An 8,615-nucleotide genomic window follows, 5' to 3' on the forward strand; every position below is an offset into this window, starting at 1 on the left:
TTTATTTCACTACTGCACTTTTAATGGGCAAATTACAATCCAAATTTTTACAAAAACCGGAATGAAAACGTGAAAAAACTATTGTTTTAATGATCCAAACTGTACACGATTTTTTTTATTATCAGTGGGACTGATATAATGCGACGTACCGTAACATGGGACGATTATTTTTATTATCAGTGGGATTGATATAATGCGACGTACCGTAACATTGGACTATGTCGTTTCGGTTCAGATGGGCGCATATTCTGACGCAACCTATTCGCTGCCCGGATAAGGTTTAGTGGTATCAGTTGGCTGTATGCGGGTGCAGCCGGGCGTCACGTTTTACGGTAACCTCTTCAACAATGTCCGCATCAGAGCGAAAGATATTGTCTCGGGCAACCGTTGTTTTAATTCGCATTCCAACACCTGGCAGTGATTGGTGATTATGGTCAGGCAAACCTTTCGTTAATGTTGTTCCGTTTTGTAGAACCGTTGCCGTACATGTTAACCGTTTGCTTCTTACACTACATCGCCAAGTAATGTTTCCATAAGTTGCTGTTTGGTATTCTTCGCATTGTACGATTAACCAAGACTGTCGACTAGCATTGCCTTCCCCTGCCTAGAAGCGCTCGGTATGACATCATACGTAACGTCTACTTCCCCGACCTGAGGCGGCAAGTTCGGGAGTACGTTATCTTCCAGTGTATTTTCTAGTACATTCGGTTGAGCGTCAATTGAGTCGTCGACATTGAATGAGAAATCTCCAATACTCGTACGATGACCACTGTTAATACTGCCTGAAGCGTCGGATTGCATAGTTGGACCGTCAGATGGAGTAATTGGCGACGCATCAGCATCGTCAACATCCATAAGATGGTTACCATCCACACTTTCTGATGCCCCTGGCTGTACCGTTAGTAGGCCATCAGAAATTGTTGAAGCCTCACCAATATTTGTTGGTGCCGGGCACGCAGCACAATGCCACAATTCAAGATCCATATCACCCCGGGTGATAACACGATACATTTCCCTTGTTATATCGGTGTCGCATGTACGATGTTGCCATTTAGTATAGTTAATCGCACGAGTTGAAGGCCTCGTGCGTTTACAAGATGCTGACAAAAACTGTGGCCTTTATAGTTGTAAACGCACGACGAGTTGCGATTAACGGCTTATACCACGCATCCCCAGGGCTAATCTGCACTGGCTCGGAAGGTTGTAAATGATTAGCTAGTTTGAATTTGCATAACAATACTGACAATGAACGTGCATTCAACGCCACAAGTTTTTTTGTTTTTTTAGCCAATCAGAATTCATCTTCCGAGCCAGTGCAGATCAGCCGCATCCCCATGCATAAAACGATTAAATTGCAAGATACTTTTAGTGACTGTTTCGGTTGTGCGTGAGATTGTGCCACTTCAAATTTGCATGAGAATTCTCTTTGAGATTCAAATTAGTAAAGCTCATCTGCGTTCATCGAATACGATTGGATGTTAAGTGATATGACCAATAAGCCTTATTTGCGGAATGGTCTTTTCAAATAAACTGCACTCATTGGTCAATATTTTGAATACATTTGAATTTTCCACGTGTCAAAGCATTGTCTTGTCATTTCGAATGCAGGCAGCGCTCAGTGATGGCCGAATACAGTGACATCTCCGATTCGGAGTACAACGATGACATTGAGAGATTTTGCTCTCAATACGACGAAAAAGAAGATTTTAAGTTAACAAAACAACAAGAACGTCAACGTTTCGGTTTACCTGTAGACAATGAACAGATAGCTGCCATTCAGAATTCGCGAGTGCCAAAAAACACGCGTAGATGTACTAACTGGAGAGTGTCTGTGTGGGATGAATGGGGCCGAGCCAGAAATGAACGAGTCGAGAAGCACGGGGTAAGCAGTAGTGACGTGTTCACATTTGTTCCCAGATTATGCAGCGAACTTGGTGTACGTGAACTTTCATTTTGGTTGTGTCGCTTTGTTGTCGAGGCTCGTCGACAAGACGAAACAGAATATCCATCTAATAGCCTGCGTGTGCTTTGTAGCGCAATTCAGAGATATTTACGTGACGATTGCAAAAGAGTTGACTTGTGCTTTATGGATACACATGCTCGGGAATTTATGGAATTCCATCACACCCTGGACGGTGTAATGAAGAGTATAGACAGACGGGGAATAGGTGTTATTAAACGTCAAGCTGAACCATACACAGATGATGATGAAAACAAATTGTGGGATAAGGTTTTTTCCATAGTCTGCTACAAATTTGAGTTATGCGGTCTACTTTTATGTGTGTAAAGTGTTCGCTCTCCGAGCAGTCGACGAACATAGTAACCTTACAGCCGAACAGTTCGTACAAGGATCAGACAATCAAGCTGACTATATTGAATTTAATGGTAGACCGTGTAAAAATAATCAAGGACTGTATTACTCGCGGAAAATCCCGTATAAAAATGTGCGCCAATACGGCGATCCTTCCAACACGCGTTGTGTTGTTCAGTTATTGAAACGTTATTTGCAATGTATTCCACCGAAAGGTCCCTTCTACCGACGTCCACTGACGTCCAGCGGAGGGCTCAAATTTTCTGAACAGAAGATTGGAGTAAATACTTACGACAATATCCAAAAAAGAATGTGTGATCTGGCTGGAATAGATGGGTATCATACTGGACACTCGGGTAAGGTAAGTTTGTCTCAAGTGATTCTGGGGTGGGTGGGATCTTGGGATGGGTTCAAATGTGTTTGAATTTCGCCGATTGAAAACAAATATTGTACATTGTGAAAACGTATTTCAAACGCGATGCAAATAAATGTCGGTATATTTACTTCTCAAATCATTCTTTTCATACTTTTAGGTTACTGCGGCGACTTCGTTGTATGAAAAAGGCTTTGATGAGCAACTTATCAAAGAACGCACTGGTCACAGATCGGATGATGGGTTGAGAACATATAAACGAACAAGTAACTCTCTTCAGAAAATCGTATCTGATGCTCTCCAACCTCCACTACCGAAAGCAAGTACTTCAGCCATCGTAATTGATGATTCCGATTCCGTACACAAGCCTAAGGTTGAAAGATATAAACAGCCACCGCCTGAACCAGTGACTGCAACATCACATGCAGAATTCAGAGAAATGTGTCGTTCAAATGATTGTTGTTCTAAACAAATTAAAATTAAGATCCAGGACGGAAACAAATGTGTCAATATTGAATTGAATTGTAGTGTTGTAGTACTTTTTTTTCCATAGAAAGTATAATTAAATTAGTGCGATTTGCACCCTCATTGCGATTTGTGTGATTAAATGCATATACTTTGTTTAATTTGTAATGCAAATTGTAAACGGTAACGCTTTGATTGATATGCAAATTGTAAACGGTTACACTTCTATTGATATGTTAATTGTAAACGCTACACTTTTGATACAAAGTGTAGCATTTACACTTTGCATATGAATGAAAGTGTGACCGTTTACACTTTGCATATTTGCGAATGCGTTGTTTTTTACAATTTGCATATAAATTTACCCTGTTTGCAAGAATAAATCGTTGGCGAGAACAATGATGCACGTGACCAAAAGTGGTATAACTACAATTATCGCATTGAATAGCCTCCTGTCTAGGTCTTACATTCTTACAAACAACGCATGGATACGCTGCGATATTCTGATCCATGACTGATTTTTAACGGGGCGATACACATACGTAAAGAGGCTGTTATAAAATATCAGTGGAACTGATACGAGACGATGCGATACAGGTTATCAGTTGGACTGATATAACGATTTTAACGTAAGGAGGCTGTTATAAAATATCAGTGGAACTGATATAAGACGATGCGATACAGGTTATCAGTTGGACTGATATAACGATTTTAACGTAAGGAGGCTGTTATAAAATATCAGTGGAACTGATATGAGACGATGCAATACAGATTATCAGTGGGACTTATGTAACTATTTTAACGTAAAGAGACTGTTATAAAATATCAGTGGGACTGATACGTACTCACTTCTAATCAAGTTGTTAACACCTTCTTTTAGTCGTGAATTTTTTCTGCCACAAACAGATAGGTCATTGTTTGTAATTTAGCGTATACAGTACAATAAGTCGAGCATTTAACATGGCGTCAAAGTGGGTCATCTCGCTACATTGTTACATTTCGACTTCTGTTCTTAAATTATTCACAAAAATGCGGACCCTGAGTGGAACTGAAATGTATTGATCAACAACCCGAAGCACAACGTGCAAAGAAACAGTTAATTTGTTTATTTACTGATAGTCCAATAAAACTATTTTTTCCGCCCACATAAACTGCTACATTCTTTTCCTCTGTCGATTAACGTTATTAATTCATTACGCGACAAACCTCAAATGTGCCATCGAACCCTGACTGAAACGGATTGTATTAGATGTGTATTCAAGTTATCTATCTATCTATCTATGGACCACACAGGCCCACCTGCACAATCACCTGGGCCATATGGTGTTTAGTGCAAAGACGGCGGCGAGTAAATGAAAAAAAACACATCTGTTGCATTGTGTAAACTATGGTATTAAATCGTGAAAATGCCCTGCAAAAGACGAAAAATACGTTATTAAACAAGATAGTCAAACATTCGTTGGACATTTAATATAATAGACATGAACACGTATCGAATATAATTTATACCAGGGCCGGATCGAGCAAACTGTTTTGCGACCGGAACGTCTTTTTTTTACCAGGGCCGCAAGCCAACAGGGCAGGATCGTCCTGACACCTTTCGAATGGCGTTGACGCAATGAGTAAAAAATCCTCTTTTGTTATGCCAATTTTTGTGTTTACGCTGCTCTATTCATGTGGTTACGTTTCGGAATAAAAATAGTTTGTATTCCATTTGAATTGTGTTGCGTATGCAATATTTGTATGCATTCAGTGTACAACTATATACTATTCTTATAAATATTCATGTTCATGATCTTATAGTAGATGCAAATAAACTCTTTTTTTTTTACTAGTTTTATCGAATTGTCAATATACTGGTATAATATAATAGCAATAACCTCCTTAGCAATAACTTGATATTGCAGAATTCACTCCCTATATATGTCGTGAATTGTGCAATATCTCGTGGTTATTGCCTAAATACATACGAATACATGTGATCGAAAAGTCCAGGTAAGTGTCGGAACTGCCTTGAAAACATTTTACGCCCTGATTTGGACAAGAACAATTGTCGTCACAAAGCTTCCCGGTTGCTTTCGAACTTCCCATTGTCAGGTGAGATATATTAATAACATGAAAAAATATCGGAATGAATTTACGTCTTTGCTATTATGTTGTGTCACGTCTCTACATATTATTTGATACAAATAATGTAAATTCAAATATTTACTGCAAGATCGACGTATAATCTCAAACATGCCCGACATGACTCAAAGTGTTTATGTTGTTACTTCCAGTTACTACCACTATTTGTTAGTAATTAATTTATTGATTAATAATCAACTAATCGATTATATAATTAGTTGCTAAACACGAGAATTTGACATGTGTGATCTTGCGACGTACTGTATGTGAGTGAGCTAACTCCTATCCCAGTTGAGTGGGATACTCGCCCAATATCAATTATGACCAGCCAGTAAGAAGTTCTTGCTCAGCCCACCAAGATGTCACAGATAGACTACCCCTCGATCAGTATTAAAGAGCCATTATCTAGAAATGCAGAAGCTCTACGTTCGCAGGAGAGTTTTAACCAGCGGTACGGCACATTATTCATTGCAAATGGCTGCCTTTCCATTCCTACATGTGAGCCTAGCTATATTTGTAGGTGGTCAAGTCAACTTTTAAAGATCACATTGCAGCACTTATGGAACCAGTGATTGAAAATGTACCTCCCCGAGGATATTTCCCCCCATAACAGAATTGTGGCTGCTGGTGTTACGAGAGTAAAAGCAGGCATTTTGCAAGATACCAGACCTTTCAACACAATCCCAACCCATTGTTCGACCTCAAAAGATGGGAAAACAAACCCAATTAATTCCTTGCTTCAACATTGTATTTGATCGATCATTCATACAGTGGCTGCAAAATGAAGGAGCTAGCCTCGATCGAGATTTGTCAGTCTATGCCACATCACCTAGCTGACGTGTATGCGTCAAATGGTGTCATGTCAACAGGTCTGGATCAGCTGATTATTGTACATGGAGCATCACTCACCCATCGTCGTCACCGCTGAATCATCACGATACTTGTATCTTCGAAAGTTACGACTCTTGAAATTTGTGATAAATACATGCATAACATACAAGCATATACCATTTTTTCACAGTCTAAAAAATCACTATTTTGCACTCCAGAATAAACCAAATATCTATAAATAAACATATACTTTGTGTTATGAAATAACTGATACCTACACATACAACGATAGGTGCGAATTTCAAATAATGAAGATCATTTATGTTACAGTAGAGAGCCACTGACCGAAACGTTCGCGTGACCGAAACCCTTGGCCGAAACGTCCTGGGCCGAAACGTCCGGCATTCACCACGGACATAATATTGTGCCAGCCTGGTACATGACAGTAAGGTATTGTATATTGTGACACAATATTTGCACAACGCGGCACACAATCACGGTGTCAGACAACATGACACGGTGACACGTCTGCTCCTTTCTCTCTTTGAAAAGTTCGTTTCTTCTTCCGTTTATGGTTCTGGTGAGTTTGTTTTCCATCATCGCATAATGTATCAGTATTGATGAGTCTTCTAGTGTGCTCTGTTTTAAGAGATCGTTGCTGACGCTTTTATTATCTGTGTTTACTTGGACCGACCGCTAGCTGAAGACGGCGAGCCTATGTGTCCTTATTTGCATAGCTATTAACCATGGTTAACCAAAAGAATAATGATGACAATGAACTACAACGAACTGTATTGCGTGTACAGACTCATAACACGATCAAAAATAAGTACTTGGACATAGTAAACGCACTATCTTTGGATGAACTTGAATTGTTTAATAAGTAGTATTATGTGGCTGAAATGATCTCTGGAATGAGTAAATTAATGCCGAGCGATTCGCAGGAATCCATTAAGGGTGTATGCCATTATTTTGGTAACACCTTGAACAATCGTGCTCAAGATCGCTTGAAGGAGTTACATGATGGCAGCCACTCTTTAGGTAACTCGTTAATTAAGATGTTTGCTACACCCGTGAAAACATTTATTAATGTGTTTTCATCTGATTCTGACACGACGGCAACCACGGTTCCCCTTCATTGCCAGTGAGCCATCATATCTCACCAACCAAGAAGCCAAGCAAATCGAAGAAGAAACGTAACAGTAAAAAGGCACCATCTCCTCAAATTGCCACATCATGGCGGGAGCCTTATTGCATTCCCAATTGTAAACACAATCGATCTGGTGATGGTGAGATGATTCGTTATAGTTTGTGTTACACACGATATCACTCGAGTGCATTGGCGCGAATAGTGACAAATCACAGCGCCTTTTCTGGCCATGCCTTGATTGTAGACTTTCAACTCAAACTGTAAGTAGTATGAAATCTGAACTCATTGCTCTACAATCTATGAATGCCAAGCTTCTTGAAATGTATGACTGTTCTGGAAATGAGAATTTGAAGTTGAAGGAAGAACTGGCAACCTTAAGGGAATCAAATGTTTCATTGACAACTCGTTTAAAAGAATCGGACACTGCTTTAGACAGTATGAATACGATCGTCAATGAGACAGCCACTAACAATGTGACTGATAACACACATCACCATGCATCATCGCCAGTAACTCGCTGTCCACCAGTTAAACAGGTTTTATTACTGGGTGATTCTTTAATCAGACACATTTCGCCTGTGAATAATAAGGGAAAGGTGTCTTCTGAATGTAATCAGTGTGAAGAAATTATACTTCAAGTGGGTACTAATGGTATCGGCCAACACAAATCACCCGATGACAGTATTGCGGACTACAATATTCTTATTAAATAAGCTAAACTAAAGTCAGATGGTTACGTGACAGTTATGAGCATACCGCTACGTACTGACATCAACGTTAAGTCTGAGGTTGAAGATGGAAACCTGAAACTATCTGTACTTTGTGAATGTGAACACTGTTATTTCATCGATAATGATTCAACATTCTTTTTCCGTAACGGGAGTATAGACTTGTCGTTACTATACAGGGACAACTTGCATTTGAGCATTAAGGGAATAAAAAACTGTTGGAAAATGCTCATATATCTCAGTTATTTGTACCGAAGGAAGTTACGCGTCAAATGAGACCTCGCGCACATTGTACGCAAATGGACATCCTACTAACACTCATGCACACAGCAACTATCCCCGTGGTTATTTGGAAAATAATTATTACCGTCGAAATCATCGTGTAGGCAATGACCATGAAACGCCTTCTATCGACTATCAATACAAGAGAAGAGATTATGGCAATGTAAATCGTCGTGGAATTACATGTTATCACTTTGGTGAAGAGGGACACACTCCATGTCGTCAGATTTGAGACTCCTGTCGTCTGCTGGAAATGTAATAGTCGAGGTCGCAAGCAAAATAACTGTACCAACACTGTTGCTAGCTACTAAGGATGTTGCCATGTTATTCAGGAGGCCGTACATTTGC

At 39.7% G+C, this 8,615-nt stretch overlaps 1 pseudogene; it reads left to right on the plus strand.

The window, feature by feature from the left end:
- Nucleotides 1-2,086: 2,086 nt before the first annotated feature.
- On the plus strand, nt 2,087-3,237 carry LOC144343243 (uncharacterized; annotated as a pseudogene).
- Nucleotides 3,238-8,615: the final 5,378 nt, after the last annotated feature.

This window comes from Saccoglossus kowalevskii, chromosome 4 (assembly GCF_978046115.1).
Source record: "Saccoglossus kowalevskii chromosome 4, keSacKowa6.1, whole genome shotgun sequence".
NCBI classification, from domain to species: Eukaryota; Metazoa; Hemichordata; class Enteropneusta; family Harrimaniidae; genus Saccoglossus; species Saccoglossus kowalevskii.